We start from the raw sequence: 18,354 nt of genomic DNA, 5'->3' as shown, positions 1-18,354 counted from the left end.
TAAAGAATAAAAATAGAATTAATACTATTCTTCACAAATACAACACATATACATATACCAAAGGATGAATTGCATATGAAACTAAAATAATTGATGAAGGAAAGAGATATTTTTTGAAGAAACTTTCTTTATTTTTATTTAGTGCAAATTCTACTTCTAATTACCATTGATATAAAGTGTTGCAATTTGTGCTTGTACATCTCATCTTATTCTCGTATATTTGCTTTTAATCTAACAGGCCTAATTATTTTGTTGATTTTGCTTATGGTTAAATGTTATATATATATATATATATATATATAATCAAACCGATTGGATTCTCAATTTATGTGAACCCTTGTTACTAACTTTCACATTATAACATTCCTAGGCCATTTGTTATTTTAAGAAAGAGAACAAATCTACCTAATTAACTTAATAAAGTGATATTGCATACAACATTATTCGCCATATTTTTTACATTTGCAAACATAGCGGAGGATACTAATGCAACTTCCGACTATTGATGTTAATCATAATCACTATTACACCATATATGAATAAAATGCAACCAATCATCATCTAGCCTTAAACAACAATTAACTAACTGATAAAATAAACTAATAGCATATTTTTCTTGATATTTCCATATTATGCTATACCTAGCTAAAAATAACATAAAGTGTAAATAAAAGCCAACTTTCTGCCATGCTTCCTATTTACACCACTCAAGGATAACTAAACTAATGAAATTTTGACATGAATAACATTATTACAAAGTTTTATATGAATTTCAAAAATAAAACAGTTAACTTGTAGCCATCGAGTCGAACTCACTACTGGTTAACCAACATGAAACCAAAGCTGAAATTTTCAACTAAAGAACTCAAATGAGTAGAAGACAGTATTACAATTCAAACTCTATTTATTTGTCATGTTGAATCTCTTTCCAACATAAAATTTAAAAGACATGTACCTGAAAATGAAGGTAGGAGGAGTAAATTTCAGCAGTAGCAGCAGTAACAAATTCAGCAGAATATACCAATGTTCAACAGATTTGGTCAACAAAACAAGGCCCGAGGAACTCAGAAACACAGTACAAGACTTCTTAAAAGTTTTAGATTTTTAAACTGAACAATATGTCTGATTCTAAGACTTTAGAAAAGGAAAACTGAAAAGCTCTTAATTTCAAAAATCAGCCTTAATACTAGTGTCTGATGTAGAATTCTTTTTACTATTTCTGATTTTCTTTCTTTCCTTCTATCCTCTATCTGATTCTGTTCTTCTCAATTTTCAGATTTCTATTTCTGATTTTTCTCAATGTATCTCTCTCAATCTTTCTCTGAAAAGCTCTTAAATCAGATTTTTTTTCTCTTTCAAAATCTGAGTCTCTAAACTCTGAAAGCTCTCCTCTCTTAAACTGCCCATCAGATCCTGTATTTATACAGGTCTGCCCCCTTTCTTTTAGTGCTGCCTGGACCCTTTCTCTTTTTAAAAATCAGAAAAGTTCCATTAAAACTACTTTTGAATACTTTAAATCCTATTGAGTGTCATTTATCCTGTTTTTCAGCAGCCCATTATCCCTTGTTCCCCATTAGTAAATTAATTTATAGCCATTAACAATCTACTTTCAGTCCACTATTCTATCACATTAGCACTAACACTATTTTTACTGTTTCATTCCCCATAAATGTCCTGAAATCCTAATGTTATTACAGCCCATTAATACAAAATCAGAATTTATTACAAAACAAATTTAAAAATCTGTTCAAACCTAATGATCAACTTGATTTAAAACAGCTAATACCAATTCCTAATGATTAACCTCCTAATACAATTGTATTTACCCAACCTTTGTAAACTTGAATTCAGAACTAACATCATAACAACATATTACTGAAATTAATATAACAATTCAGACTGGACTTAAACATTGAACCAAGATCAAACACACACAGGAGCATTGTCAATATACTGACAATGCCCTGTTCAGAAAACAATATATACACATCATACATTTGAATTTACTGGTTTACAAACAAACATGATTTAATTGACGAGTATTAATCAGTTGACTATTTACAATATTTGTCCATAATCAGTCTAAAACAATAGAAACATACTGTTTCAATCAGCATTATCATAAATGAGAATTCATAATATAACTAATCGACGAACTTAATCGAGTCGATTACTTACATTGTGAATAATCACAACCAACAGAAACAGTTTCATATTTTGATCATATAGACGGGCATGAGACAAAGATGACAGAATTAATCAAAACAAAAATATGAAAAATTAACAAGTTATTAAAACAAACGAAAATACATACAGAATACACAAACAGAAATAGAAAAGTACCTCTAAATTTTAATCAGACTCGAACTCAACTTGGCTTCGAATTTTGTTTGAAATCAAACAGACCTTAGTCAAAGTATTTTCCATTGAAAATACTTTGACTAAGGTCGATTAAACCTCAATCTTTATTCAATCTGGACAGAATCCAAAAGTCTGGTATTTTTAGGGTTCTTGAAAGTTTGATTTGGGACTTAACCATTTCTGGCCAGATTCGAGGAGAACCAAATACGACACAAGGGTGAGGGAAGCCTAGGGGTTATTTGGTGTCACTTTGGAACAGGTCTGGGTAAGTTCTTGTTTGGTCCGAATCTTCAAAAGAAGATTCGAAGAGTTCTGAGAGGATTCGAACCAAACAAACAACAGATCTATACTTAGGGTGGTTAGGGGAAGCTATGGTGTTATTTTGGAAGCCATTGGAAAGGTTTGAGTTTTCAGACCCACCTTCGATTTAGTATTCGAAGAGTTGGGGTCTGATTCGAAGGAAACTAATGTCAGATTTGTGTAGAGGATGTTCAGGGGGTTCTAGGGTGTTATTTTGGTGACCGACGGCGTTGATGCCGCCGGGTTTTAGGCGGTGGGATTCTAGGGTGGCTAGGGTTAGGAGTGGGGTTTGGGGACGATGATGAACAGTGAGAGGAGGGGGGTGTTCAGTTAGGGGCCGGGGTAGGGGCTTGGGCCTTATATAGGGGTGGGGTGGATTGATCTCATCCGTTGGATCAATTAAGATTCACGGTTGATATCAATCTACTTAACCAAACGTTGTCGTTTGGTCTCAGTTCAGGGTCAGGCTGGATCGGGTAAAAGGGTCGGGTAATGGCTATGGGTTAGGTTCGTGGGATCTCAGCCGTTGGTTGGATTTAATCCAACGGCCCTTGATGAGGGACGACCAAACGTTGTCGTTTTGGTTCATTTAAACTTGGACCGGACATGCTTGTTTGGATTGGGCTGTGGAGGGTTAAAATTGGTTTTGGGCCTGGATTTTAATCCAGGTCCGATTTTTATTTTATTTTTTTTTCAAATTATTTCATTTTTCTAATTTAAATTTCTAATTATAAAACAATTTTAACTTCACAAAAATATTAATTACTTTATAACAATTATTTAACACATGGACAAAACATTAATCACACTGTGGAATATTTAAAATAGAACTAACGCATATTTTTTTTTGATTTTATTTAAATTATCTTTTAAATGCATAATTATATCCTATATGCATGCAACATGTATTTTATTTTATTTTTCATTTTATCATGACAAAGTAAACATTTACAGACATAAAACAAATATTTAACACCATGCAAATTCAGAAATTACACAGTAAAAGAAAATTTATTTTATTTATTGATTTATTTTGGAGTAGTTTTCGTAAGGCAAAAATCATGTGCTCACAGTTATTTGCTCATAATTGCTTTCATGTCTTAAATTGCTACTTGCTCATATATGTTTCCAGGTCTAATCGCTTCTTATTAACTGTTGTTCTCTTTATTGAAGTATTTAATTGTTTCATGGTTTCGTTTTATTACACTGTTGGCCTATATTGGCTTGTTGGTGTCTTATGGCATACCTTGGTTTGTCTCGCTGAGTAGTTTACATCGGTGAAGTTTTCTAATCATAGTAATATTCCATTGTGTGGATTGCAGTATAAGTATATTGGGGAAATTGAATTTACCTGTGAAATTCTTGTCTTTATTCATTTGTGATTGGTGCTGATATATATATTGGGATCGGGTCGCACGCCGCAACAGGAGGAAAAATGGTGAAAATGTGATTGTCCGGTGGGATCGAGTTGCACGCCGCAACAAAGAGTAATAAGGGTGGATAGGTGGGATCGGGTTGCGCGCCGCAACAGGAAGAATAAGGGTGATATGTGTTGAGGAGTAATAAGGATGGACAGGTGGGATCGGTTTGCACGCTGCAACAAAAAGGAATAAGGGTGAATATTGATCTTGTTGTTGTTTATGTGATGGGATCGGGATGCGCGCCGCATCAGTTGTTGTTAAGTGTTCATATCTATTGTGGTCCATTATTGTGTTGTTGAAACACCCATAAAGATTGGTTATAGTTGAATACTAGTAGAACAGTTGGGTTCCAGATTTATTTAATGTCAGTTATTGCTTCATTATATTCTGTATTTCCTTTCTGTTTAGTATAAACTGCTGCAGGTTGTATATGTTGTATGCCCCGCCATAGCCTCGTCACTACTTCGTCGAGATTAGGCTCGGCACTTACCAGTATATGGGGTCGGTTGTACTGATACTCCACTCTGCACTTTCTATGGAGATTTTGGAGCTAGTGGCTGATCGCAAGATTGGTTGCTATCACTACTTCCCGGAGACCCAAGGTAGTCTTGCAGGCGTCCGCAGGCCCTGGCGTCCCCTTCTATCCTATTTCATTTTTGTTTTATCTAATTTCAAGACAAATGTAAACTTTTTGTTCAGACCTTTTTTTGTAGTATTCATAGACGGTTCGTGAGTTGTGACACCAGTTCTGGGTGAATTTCATTTCATTTTTTTTTGTTATTGTATAAAGTTAAGCTTTTAAACTATTTTCTTCCGCATTTATTTTCGTTGGTTCATTTTGTTAAGTCTTAAACATTTGAAAGATAAAGGGAAAAGGTAAGATATTTTGTAACATTAGCTTGCCTAGCAGGTTCAATATTTGGTGCCATCACGGCCCCGAAGGTGGAAAATTCGGGTCGTGACAAGTTGGTATCAAACTCTAGGTTGCTTAGATCTCACAATTCACAAACAAGCTTAGTAGAGTCTGAGGGATCGGTGCTTATCCCCCAGAGGCTATAGAGTTAGGAACAATTTCACTTCTATTCATCTCTGTAGTGCGGTTTGATCTCTCAATACTAATTGAACATTCTACTTTGTTCTTTTGCAGATGGCGAGAACACGTACCACTTCATCAGCTGATCAGCAACCCGAGCCCCCAGTGGCAGCTCCTATGCAAGGTAGAGGACGAGGCCGAGGCCGTGCTAGAGGACGAGGCCGAGGACGTGCTAGAGGCCGAGGCAGGGGCAAGGCTCAGGCTAGAGCTCGAGCAGCAGCACCAGCGTCGGAGCCTCAGGTAGAGTTTGATGATGAGGTTCCGGCCCAGACCGTTCCAGCAGGGCCAGCTTAGGTTGGGGAGGGGTTCATAGCTACCCGGTACTTCAGGATGCTTTGGTCCGACTAGTGGGCCTTATGGAGAGTGTTACTTAGACTGGCATACTTCTTCTAGCACCAGCCGCCTCTCGAGCTGGGGGGAGCAAAGACTCCCGCTACTCACACTCCGGAGCAGATGGCTCCTCAGCTTCAGACTCCAGCAGCTCAGCCAGTTAGGGTAGTCCCGCCGAGTATTGTAGCTCACACCGGTGATGGAGGAGCTATGTCTTCTGATGCTTTGTGGAGATTGGACAAGTTCACCAAGCTTTTCACTACTATCTATGGCGGTACATCTTCAGAGGATGCCCATGACTATTTGTACAGCTGTCATGAGGTTCTACGGAACATAGGGATAGTGGAGACCAATGGGGTCGACTTTGCTACTTTTCGTCTGTCAGGTTCTGCCAAGAATTGGTGGAGGGATTATTGTTTGGCTAGACTAGCTAGTTCGCTTGCTTTGACTTGGGATCAGTCTCTCAGCTATTTCTGGAGAAGTTTCTCCCTATCACTCAAAGAGAGGATTATCGGACGCTGTTTGAGTTCCTCTAACAGGGTTCTATGATCGTTACTCAGTACGAGATCATATTTATTGACTTGGCCTATCATTCTCTGCTTATACTTCCCATCGAGAGAGAGGGTGAGGAGTTTTATTGAGGGACTAGATCATCCTATCAAATTGCAGATGGCTAAGGAGACAGGGAGTGAGATTTCTTTCCAAGATGCAGCCAATGTGGCCAGGTAAGTTGAGATGGTCCTATCATAGGGGAATGGTCAGGGGCCTGACAAGAGGCCACAACATTCCGGTGGATTCAGTGGGACCTCATCTAGAGGTCGGGGTACTTTTGGTAGGGGCCATCCTCCCAGGTCATTTCATTCAGCACTCCAGACATCCCATGGAGCTTCAGGGGGTGGTCGTGGTCCTTATGTACCTCCTTCAGGATAGCCAGCTCATAGTGCACTGCCACCTCCTATCAGGGCAGCTCCTCTTCAGAGCTATTATCATGGTCACCTAACATGTCAGGGTCAGTCTTAGTTTTCTCAGCCGCAGTATTCAGATGGATGTTTTGAGTGTGGTGAGTATGGGCATATCTGGAGGGCTTATCCGAGATTAGTGGGTGTTCAGTCACAGTAGCAAGGTTCTCGCGCCATAATTCTAACACCGTCTGCCCAACCAGCTAGAGGTAGGGGTCAGCCCGCTAGAGGTGGAAGTCAAGTCATTAGAGGTGGAGGCCAGGCCACTAGAGGTAGAGGCCAGCCAGCAGGAGGTCGTCCCAGAGATATAGTTTAAAGTGGTAGGGCCCAACCCCGATGTTATACTTTCCTATCTAGGCTTGAGGCTAAGTCCTTCGATGTTGTTATCACAGGTACTATTTCGGTTTGCAGTAGAGATGCTCCAGTTCTATTTGATCCAGGGTCTACATACTCCTATGTGTTTTCTTATTTTTCTTCATATTTGGTTGTGTCGCGTGATTCTTTGAGTGCTCCCGTATATGTGTCTGCACTGGTAGGGGATTCTATTGTTGTAGATCGTATTTATCGCTCGTGTGTAATTGTTATTAGGGGTCTTGAGACTAGTGTAGATATCCTACTTCTCGATATGGTTTATTTCGATGTTATTTTAGGGATGGATTTGATGTCACCTTATCATGCTATATTGGATTGTCATGCCAAGACTGTGACCTTAGCCTTGCCGAGGTTGTCTCGATTAGAGTAGAGAGGGACTCATGGTCATTCTACCAGCAAGGTTATCTCTTATATAAAGGCTCGGCGTATGGTCGAGAAGGGGTGTTTGGCTTATTTGGCTTATGTTTGTGATTCTAGTGCTGAGGTTCCTTCTATGGATTCTGTGCTAGTTGTTCGGGAGTTTCCTGAGGTATTTTCTACAGACCTGCCAGGGATGCCACCCAACAGGGATATTGACTTCTACATTGATGTGGCTCCGGGCACTCAGCCCATATCTATTCCTCTGTACCGCATGGCCCTGCCAGAGTTGAAAGAGTTGAAGGAGCAGTTGCAAGATTTGCTTGATAAGGGCTTTATTAGACCTAGTGTCTCGCCCTGTGGTGCACCCATGTTTTTTGTTAAGAAGAAGGATGGATCGATGAGGATGTGTACAGATTATCAGCAGTTGAACAAAGTCACCATCAAGAACAAGTATTCATTGTCGAGGATTGATGATTTATTTGATCAGCTTCAGGGTGCCAAAGTGTTTTCGAAGATTGATTTGAGATATGGCTATCATCAGTTGAGGATTAGGGTATCTGATATCCCTAAGACAGCTTTTCAAACTAGATATGGGCATTATGAGTTCCTAGTGATGTCATTTGGGTTGATAAATGCCCCAGCAACAGTTATGGATTTGATGAACCAAGTATTCAAGCCTTACCTAGATTCCTTTATGATCATTTTCATTGATGATATCTTGATCTACTCCCGTAGCCGAGAGGAGCATGAGCTACATTTTTGAGTCATTCTCCAGACTCTAAGAGACAACCAGTTATATGCTAAGTTTTCAAAATGTGAGTTTGGGTTGAGTTCAGTTACATTATTGGGTCACGTTGTATCAGCAGAGGGTATTCAGGTGGATCCTAAGAAGATTGAGGCAGTCAAGGGCTAGCCTAGACCTACATCAGCTACAGAGATCCGGAGTTTCTTGGGTTTGGCGGGTTATTACCGTCGGTTTGTAGATGAGTTTTCATCTATAGCAGCCCCAATAACCAAGTTGACCTAGAAGGGTGCCCAGTTCAGGTGGTCGAACGAGTGTGAGGCGAGCTTTCAGAAGCTCAAGACAGTTTTGACTTCGGCGTCGGTGTTGGTATTGCCCGCAGGTTTAGGGCCATATATAGTATATTATAATGCATCTCGTATTGGACTTGGTGCGGTGTTGATGCATAATGGAAAGGTTATTGCATATGTTTCACATCAGTTGAAGATCCACGAGAATAATTATCCAATTCATGATTTGGAGCTAGCAGTCATTGTTCATGCACTGAAGATTTGGAGGCATTATTTATATGGCGTGTCGAGTGAGGTGTTCACGGATCATAAGAGTTTGCAGTATTTGTTCATGCAGAAGGCCAATGTGGTGGCCATCTTGGTTGGAGCTATTGAAAGACTATGATATTACCATTTTATATCATCTCGGGAAGGCCAATATGGTGGTTGATGCTTTGAGTAGGAAGTCAGCCAGTATGGGCAGCTTTGCATATATTCCAGTCAGTGAGAGACCGCTTGCTTTGGATGTTCAGGCTTTAGCCAATCAGTTCGTGAGGTTGGATATTTCTGAGCCCAGCCATGTTTTAGCTTGTACAGTCGGTAGGTCTTCATTATTTGAGCGTATCAGATATTGGAAGTATGATGACCCTCATTTGTTTGTCCTTAGGGACACAATGCGACACGGTAGTGGCAAGTAGGTTACGGTTGGAGATGATGGGGTTTTGAGTATGCAAGGTCGTGTTTGTGTACCTAATGTGGATGGACTTCGTGAGTTGATCCTAGAGGAGGCCTATAGTTCCCGGTATTCTATCCATACGGGCGTCGTTAAGATGTATCAGGACTTGCTGCAGCATTATTGGTGGAGGAGGATCAAGAAGGATATTGTCGCATATGTAGCTCGGTGTTTGAATTATCAGCAGGTAAAGTACGAGCATTAAAAACCTAGTGGTTTGCTTCATAAGATTGAGATTCCTGAGTGTAAATGGGAGCATATCATTATAGATTTCGTTGTTGGGCCATGGACTCAGAGGAAGTTCGATGCAGTATGGGTTTTTGTGGATAGGCTGACTAAGTCAGTGCATTTCATTCTTGTGGCAGTTTCCTATTCTTAAGAGAGGTTAGCTGAGATCTACATCCAGGAGATTGTTCGTCTCCATGGTGTGCCCATGTCTATCATTTCTAATTGGGGTACACAGTTTACCTCGCATTTCTGGAGGGCAATACAGCGTGAGTTGGGTACGCGGGTCGATTTGAGCACAACATTTCATCCTCAGACAGACGGACAATCCAAGCGCACAATTCATATCTTGGAAGATATGCTCCGCTCCTATGTTATTGACTTTGGAGGTTCTTGGGATCAGTTCTTGTCATTAGCGGAGTTTGCCTACAACAACAGCTATCAGTCGAGCATCCAGATGGCTCCTTATGAGGCATTATATGGTAGACGGAGTAGATCGCCGGTTGGGTGGTTTGAGCCGGGGGAGGCTCGGTTATTGGGTACAGATTTAGTACAGGATGCCTTGGACAAGGTTAAGATCATTCAGGATAAGCTTCGTATAGCTCAGTTCAGGCAAAAGAGCTATGTCGACCGTAAGGTTCGTGTTGTGGCATTCATGGTCGGGGAGCGAGTGTTGATTCGGGTGTCGCCTATGAAGGGCGTGATGAGATTTGAGAATAAAGGCAAGCTAAGCCCTAGGTTAATCGGACCTTTTGAGATCCTTCACAGAGTAGGAGAGGTAGCATACGAGCTTGCGTTGCCACCAGGTTTATCAGCAGTGCATCCAGTGTTTCATGTGTCCATGCTTCGGAAGTATCACGACGATCCATCCCACGTGTTAGACTTCAACACTGTCCAGTTGGTCAAGGATTTGACCTACGAGGAGGAGCCGGTAGCTATTCTAGACCGGTAGTTTCATCAATTGAGATCAAAGAGTTATCCTTCGTTTCGTGTGCAGTGGAGAGGTCAACCTGTTGAGGCATCTACTTGGGAGTCCGAGTCCGATATGCGGAGCCGATATCCCCATCTTTTCACTGACTCAAGTACTTTTCTATGTTCGTTCGAGGACGAACCGTTGTTTTAGAGGTGGAGAATGTGATGACCCAAAAGGTCATATTTTGTTTTAGAATTCGCTTTCGTGTTTTGAGGCCTTGAAAACCTTCTTTTATCTCTCTTCGATTTGCATGCACAGCCCGGACGCGACACCGGGAAGCTTTTGTGTGAAAAGTTTAAGAAATAATAATTTTTGGCTTAAAAGATGATTTTAGTTGACTTCGGTTAATCTTTTTGGTAAACAGACCTGGACTCGTATTCTGATGGTCCCGGAGGGTCTGTAGTGAAATATGGGACTCGGACGTATGCCCGGAATTGAAATCCGAGGTCCCTAGCCGGAAAAATAAATTTTTGAAAAAAATTGTTTAAATGAAAATGTAATGGCTTTTGGAAATTTAAATAGATTTGATCTTGGTGGTATCAGGACCGCATTTTGGTTACGGAACCCGGTACAGGTCCGTTATGGTATTTATATCCTATTTGTGAAATTTAGTAAAAAACAGAGGTGATTTGACGTGATTCGGACCTTCGGTTGAAATGTTAGAAATTTTAAACTATCTTGAAAATTTCATTAGTTTGGTTGCTAAATTCGTTGTTTAAGATATTATTTTGGAGATTTGATTACGAGTAAGTCCGTATGATGTTTTTAGACTTGTGTGCATGTTTAGTTTGGAGCTCCGAGGGCTCGGGTGAGTTTTGGATAGGCCGCAGAGTGTTTTGAACCTTAAGGAAAATTGCTGGTATTGCAGGTTTGCAGACTTCGCATTTGCGAAGTTCAACGTCGCAAATGCGACATGAATAGTGGCCGCAATTGCAAATATTTTTTCGCATTTGCGAAGGCAGCAGATCAGCCAGGCTTCGCAGTTGCGAAGCTTTGGTCGCATTTGTGAGTTCGCAATTGCGAACCTGTGATCGCAAATGCGATATATACAACTGTTCAAAATGAAACTTGGACGGGATTTTCACCCATTTTTCACATCTCTCAAATCCCAAAACCTTAGAGGCGATCCTCCCAAGACCAAATCTTTCTCAAAACTTTGGTAAGTGATCCTAATCCAATTTCTTTCACTTTCCCATTATATTTCATGAATTGCCAACAAAAAATCTAAGATTTCTATGATAAAAATTGGGGGTTTGGGTAGAATTAGGGATTTTTATAAATTGAGGATTTAGACCTCGATTTGGGGTCGTATTCCAAAATCAATTATATATCCGGGCTCAGGGTGAATGGGTAATCGCGTTTTGGTCCGAATTTTGAGTTTGGACCAAGCGGGTTCGAGGTTGAGTTTTTGACTTTTTGGGGAAAATATTATAAAACCTATAATTATGCATTGGAGTTGAGTTATTTAGCATTTATTGATGTTATTAATTTGATTATGACTAGATACGAGTGAATTGGTGGTGGAATAGAGAAGTAAAGCGGTGATTGAGTGTTGAATTACCCGTTGGCTTGAGGTAAGTGTTTGGTCTAACTTTGACTTGAGGGAATAGGAATCCCCAACGTATTTGCTATGTGAAATCCCATGCGTGTGGCATATAGGTGTGACGACGAGTACCTATGCGCCACCAAATCACTATATTTAGCTTGTTCCCTTCCCCGTTTCCTATTATACTATTCTTGCCTTAATTGCTATTTGCTCATAGTTGCTTCCATGTCTTAAATTGCTACTTGCTCATATATATTTCCATGTCTAATTGCTTCTTATTAACTGTTGTTCTCTTTATTAAAGTATTTAATTGCTTCATGGTTTCGTTTTATTACACTGTTGGCCTATATTGGCTTGTTGGTGCCTTATGGCATACCTTGGTTGGTCTCGCTGAGTAGTTTACACCGGTGGAATTTCCTAATCATAGTAATATTCCATTGTGTGGATTGTGGTATAAGTATATTGGGGAAATTGAATTTACCTGTGAAATCATTTGTGATTGGTGCTGATATATATATTGGGATCGGGTTGCACACCGCAACAGGAGGAAAAAGGGTGAAAACAATGTGATTGTCTGGTAGGATCGGGTTGTGCGCCGCAACAAGGAATAATAAGGGTGGATAGGTGGGATCGGGTTGCGCGCTGCAACAGGAGGAATAAGGGTGATATGTGTTGAGAAGTAATAAGGGTGGACAGGTGGGATCGGGGTGCACGCCACAACAAGGAGGAATAAGGGTGAATATTGATCCTACTGTTGTTGATGTGATGGGATCGGGATGTGCACCGCATCAGTTGTTGTTAAGTGTTCATATCTGTTGAGGTCCATTATTGTGCTGTTGAAACATTCCTAAGGATTGGTTATAGCTGAATACTAGTAGAACAGTTGGGTTCCAGATTTATTTAATGCTAGTTATTGCTTCATTATATTTTGTATTTCCTTTCTGTTTAGTATAAACTGTTGTAGGTTGTATATGTTGTATGCCCCACCGTAGCCTCGTCACTACTTCGTTGAGGTTAGGCTCGGCACATACCAATACATGGCGTCGGTTGTACTAATACTGCACTTTACACTTTTTGTGCAGATTTTGGAGCTAGTGGATGATCATGAGGTTGGTTGCTATCACTGCTTCCCGCAGACTCAAGGTAGTCCTGCAGGCGTCTGCAGGCCCTGACGTCCCCTTCTATCCTATTTCATTTATGTTTTATCTACTTTTAAGACAGATGTAAACTTTTCGTTCAAACCATTATTTGTAGTATTCATAGACGGTTCGAGAGTTGTGACACCAGTTCTGGGTGGATTTCATTTCGGTTTTTTTCGTTATTGTATAAAGTTAAGCTTTTAAACTGTTTTCTTCCGGATTTATTTTTGTTGGTTCATTTTGTTAAGTCTTAAACATTTGAAAGATAAAGGAAAAAGGTAAGATATTCTGTAACGTTGGCTTGCCTAGCGGATTCAATGTTAGGCGTCATCACGACTCCAAAACTGGAAAATTCGGGTGGTGACACTTTTGGATAAATAACACAATATTCAACCAAGTGCAATATTTAACCTTTCCTGAATATTACATCAACTCTAGAAAATATGCACATAAATACCTAATTTGATTGAAAGACTATGGAGCTTAAATTCGCATCCAGAATAATATTGAGAGTTGCGATAGTCTATTCAAGGTACATTTGGAATAGCGAAAAATGTTATCCATGAAAATATTCTTTTGTAAAAATATGTATTATGTTGGAAAATCAGGTTTAGATCACTGTTCAATATTTAATTAAGGATACAATTATATATATATACACACTTCCTTCTTCTTATAGTCTTATAGGTTCTTCTATTGGCATTCTTTTTCGTGATGGTTTTACATTTTCTATTTCTGTTTCTTGATCTATTATATATACTCTTTTTCTAGGTACATTTCATGTGCTAGTATCTATGGTACTTTGGTAAGTTGTTCTCTGAAATTAGTTTGGGTTAGAACTAGTTGATTCCATTAATTCTTTTAAACTTATTAGAGATTTTGTCTATGTTTCTTCATAACTATCTTGTATCTCTTCAAAAAAATTATCGAATTTATCTGATTTTTTCTGTGAAATATTTTCTTTTCTATATCCCCAATTATCTGTTCTTAATTCACATTTCTTAAAATGCTCTTCTACATTGCTTAAAGTTAATTTTCCAAGTTTACACCCTTTACATTGGAAAGTCTTATTTTTATTTTCTTTAACTAGCCTTCTTGCTTCTTCTAATGCTATGTCTACTTCGAATTCGTCTTGTATTGTTTCAATATTCATAAATTCAGTATCATTATCTTCCATCATACTTTTAGTTGCATCATCTATTTCTTTTTGGGTAGAATAATTATAATTGGTAAACCTAATTGATGTTTCTCCTTTAGAGTTTGTATACATTAAATGAGATTCTGGTTTGAATATTTTTGGCATTGCGAAATCTTCTAGATTTCATTCTAATCCAGCATATTCTTTTGGGTTTATCTTAATAGGTTTTATTAATTTTATCCCTTTATTTCTCATTATTTCGACTACATCGTCTACCTTAATTTTAAATTTTGTATTACTATTTGCCATTTTTCCAATGAAACCTACACATATCAGTAAATTATTTCCATTATTCATTTCTTCATATCCTTTAGTCTGTATTTCTATTTTGATATTTTTTCCAAATTCTGCTAGATTTATCATGAAATCTGGGCTAATATAAAATACTCCTCCATTATTTGTCATGTCTACTTCTGTTAAACCTATTATAGATTTCTTTTGATCTGACCATCTATCATCATATACTACTATTAGTACTTTAGTTCCTAAATTCTTTCTAGTTAGTCCTTTTAATTCGATTACTATTAATCTCATATGCATTAAATTCTTTTTATAATTTTTAAATTTGCCGTACTGATTCTGGATTAATTAAATTTAATGTTGCAACTTTATTTCCTATAGCTGATAATTGCTCTTCTCTATAATGTTTATATAGTTGAGAGTTATTTGAAAAATATCATGTATTATATAGTATTCTCGGATTGAGTAACCTTAGTTGATTTTGTTGAAAGATTTGTATATCTTTGTCTATATCTATTATTTCGTCTAATTTTTTATTTTCTTCTAGTCTTTTTCTTGTTAGAATTCTAGCTAACATGTTATTACCTATTCTATTATCTGAAAAACTTATTCGTGATCTTTCTTGGTTTGTTGTTCTTGACCCACCTGGAAAAAGGTCCATTTTTGTGATTTTCTTATTTTAATTTTATCTTTTTGCGGTGTTATTTCAACTCTTTTTAATTGTTCTATTAGGTCATCTACTTTTGGGATTTCAGTCTTTATCTTCTTTTCTTTAATAATTTTATCTAGCTTTTTATTAATTTCTAAAAGTAATACTATTATAGTATTATTCTGTTTTATTATTGTTTGATCTGCTTTCCCCTGGGGAGTATAACTAGTCAGTCCTTCTGGATTAGGTTGAATTCTTTCTGTGAACTTTAATGCCTCTTCATATAGTGGATCTAGTTCTAGTTGTAACTCACTCATGAAAGAGCGATTTCTTTTATTGTGTCTATCTTTTCTTTTAAGGTATTTATCTCACTTTTTAATACTTCTACTTGGTGTGTTATTTTTTCCACTAATCTGGTTGTTTGTATTTCTAATTCTTTAGGCTTTTCTGTAATAGTCTTAATTAATTTTTCTATTTCGTCTTTCTTAGGTATTACTTCTAGATTAAACTTATTGTTCAGAAATTATATTTTTCTGTCTATTTCTAGTTCTTGTGATTTTAGGAAATCCAAATTTTGTTCTAATTTTTCTAAAGTCTTTCTTTGTTTCGTTTGTAATACTTCTACTAGTTCTAGTGTTCTTATTATGTTTTTATTATTTTCTTGGGTTTTTTCCCCAAAGTTGATTATTATATCTACTAAAGTATTGTATTGATTATCTTCGGTATGTAATATATGTTCTCCACTACTAAAATTACACTTAATTACCATATTATCTTTTCATATTCTATACTTCTTTTCTGGATATATTTTTAAATCTAAATATTCTAGGTGTTCTTTAGTTTATCTATTTTTTAACCTAATAGTATCCAAATTTTTCGGTTCTTAAAGAATTTTATTCTTTGATTTTCTAAATATATTTCTCCTTCTATATATTGTATTTCCCACTCTAAAGCTGATATGGTTTCTGAGCTAATACTACGTTTTACTATATAACTTGGTTCTATGTTTGTTTTTAACTCCGATTCTTTTATTTGTTTAGCTAATTCTAAAGTTGATATTAATAAAGCCCTAGTCTTTCGTAGTATGTTCTTTAATTTTCTTTTTCTTTGTATATCCCTACTTAAAATCCAATAGTTACAAGCTATTTCTTTAGTTAAAGGATGTTGTCTCAACATATATGTTATCCTAGTGGGATATATTTTATCTTATTCCTCGTGGTTTGGATATAATCCTTTTCTTGTTGTATTTGAATATTAATTCTTTCTATTTCAAGAAGAAAATCTTCTTTATTTAAAATATCTGATTCAAAGAGACTTAGTTGTAACTCTAACATTTCTTTATATTCTATGCTATTTTTAATAATTTTACGACTAATATATATATTAGATGGTGATGGTAACTGATGTATTTAGCAAAAATAAGTTGTTTCATAAACTGGTTGGTCCGAAAATCTTCTTGCTCTGATACCAATATAAGAGAGGTAGTTAAAGTCGCAGTTAAAATCATCTTCTAGTCGCAGTTAAAATCGTCTTCATAGATGGTATAGATGACATGACTGATGGTATGATAATATTAATAATATCAGATGTAGTTGTTTTCTATAGATATCTGAACAGATACTACTATTGTATTGTAGATATACAAAATGTACGGCCAAATCTATCGAATAAAATCCGATTTCAATGTCTATTATAAATTCTTCCAAACTTTTAGTAAGGCTCCTAGCAAAGCTTTCTGGATTTGTATAGTTATTACGATTGTTGGACATTAACAATGAAATTATTTTTTTCTATTAAACTCTTATGTTGTGAAGATCCGACTCGGTACTCTCTTTCTTTTATTCTATAAACTTGTATAGTTACCATATTATCTAAATTATGAACAGAGATTACCCCTTTACTACTCGTTTTTTTAATCAACTTTGTTCATCTCTTCTTCCCAATCTTTTAAAGATTTTAACACTTTTCTTAACTCTTATTTCTTTAACCTCACCCCGGCCATGGTTAAACACTTATACCCTTCTTAATTGTTTTTGGGTTTTACTTAACCGGTTTCTCCTAGGAATTTACAGGTTAATCAATCATAATTGTTAAGAAATTGGGAAGCTAACCATATACTAAGAGTGATATCTAATAATCAATCATATGAACATGAAACATAAATCTATACAGAATAACAAAAAAATTTAAAATAAACAGGGGTAATATCTAGCAAGAACATAATTTAGATAAAGATGAGTAACTTACATGCTTATAGGAGAGAGATTACCCTTTCGGGAAACCCGAAAAAGTCTACTGAGCTTTGGAAATTAAAAACGATCACACATAAGCATAAGGCCTTATTTATTTTACAAGCCTAGAGGAGGAACTACTAAAGTATTCATAAGGAAATATTTTACAAAGTGTTTTGGAAGGAGGTTGATGATGAAAAGGTTGGTTGGATGGGTTTTCTTCAGAGTGTTTTTCTTCTTCTTCGATCTTGATTTTCTTCTGCTTTCTTCTCCTTTTTATAGCTAAATTTTGGAACGGATTTGAAAAATGGATTCCAAACTCTTCTGAAATCTATCTTGTCCAACCTTGCAGGGTAATTTATTGGGCCCCATCTTCACATGGCTTGGTCGGAGATTCCTCCCGTGTTTGTAACTTTTTCTTCCACACAAAATTTTAACTTGTCTTTTAGCACAACTACCATTACCTCTTGTCACATCTTCTCTACTTTATGTCACTTGTCATTTTTGTCTTTTAGCATAGCTAGCATTTCTTCCTGTCACATCTTCTTTACCTTCTTGTTTTTCTCATTGGTATGCTAACATTATTGTTCTGAATACCAGCCTGGTGCTCTTTAATTGCTGTTTAACTGGGACTTTGTTTTTAGGTGTCTAAATTATGTATAGCTATTGAATCGAAACTCATTTCTGACTTATCTTCATATGGATCTTGAGCATCTTGATAATTTAGGTTGTCTTCATAGTTATCATCTTCTCATGAACTTTGGGTCCTTTCTGGATTTGGACTTGGACTTGGATTTGGATTCTTAACCATGTGTTTGTCTTGTTCTTCCTTTTCTTGAAAAACGTTTTCTAATGTTTGTTTGATTATATTTTCTATTTTTTCATTTTTTTTATTTTTTGAAATTATACTCTTCTTTTTAACGCTTCTCCCTGTGTTAATGTTCTGGGTAGTCTTCTTCTCGATGAACCTTCATCTTCACTTTTTGGCAAAGTGACAGCCATAAACGGATTTGATGTGTCTTTACCGATTACCATTTCAACCAGACTAGCTATATCATTATCCGATACAGTGGATCTTGTTGCATTCATTGGGGAATGCATACCCTTCTCATCCATTTTTGTTTGAGATGGAGAAACATGTTTTGGACTGTTCATCTCTGTATCTTGTTGAGAAATAACTTGAGTCTGGGATAATTCAAATCTCAACGCTTGT

At 37.0% G+C, this 18,354-nt stretch overlaps 1 long non-coding RNA gene across 1 annotated transcript; it reads right to left on the bottom strand.

The window, feature by feature from the left end:
• Positions 1–484: 484 nt before the first annotated feature.
• LOC138877104 (uncharacterized) lies at positions 485–17,391 on the bottom strand. Its single transcript, XR_011402420.1, has 2 exons — positions 17,158–17,391; positions 485–955 (listed from the first exon to the last, which is right to left on the bottom strand). It is a non-coding gene; the product is annotated as an uncharacterized lncRNA (long non-coding RNA).
• Between the last annotated feature and the right edge of the window lie 963 nt (positions 17,392–18,354).

This window comes from Nicotiana sylvestris, chromosome 9, assembly GCF_000393655.2.
Source record: "Nicotiana sylvestris chromosome 9, ASM39365v2, whole genome shotgun sequence".
Classification (NCBI taxonomy): Eukaryota; Viridiplantae; Streptophyta; class Magnoliopsida; order Solanales; family Solanaceae; genus Nicotiana; species Nicotiana sylvestris.
This window is presented reverse-complemented; position numbering and strand designations above follow the sequence as displayed.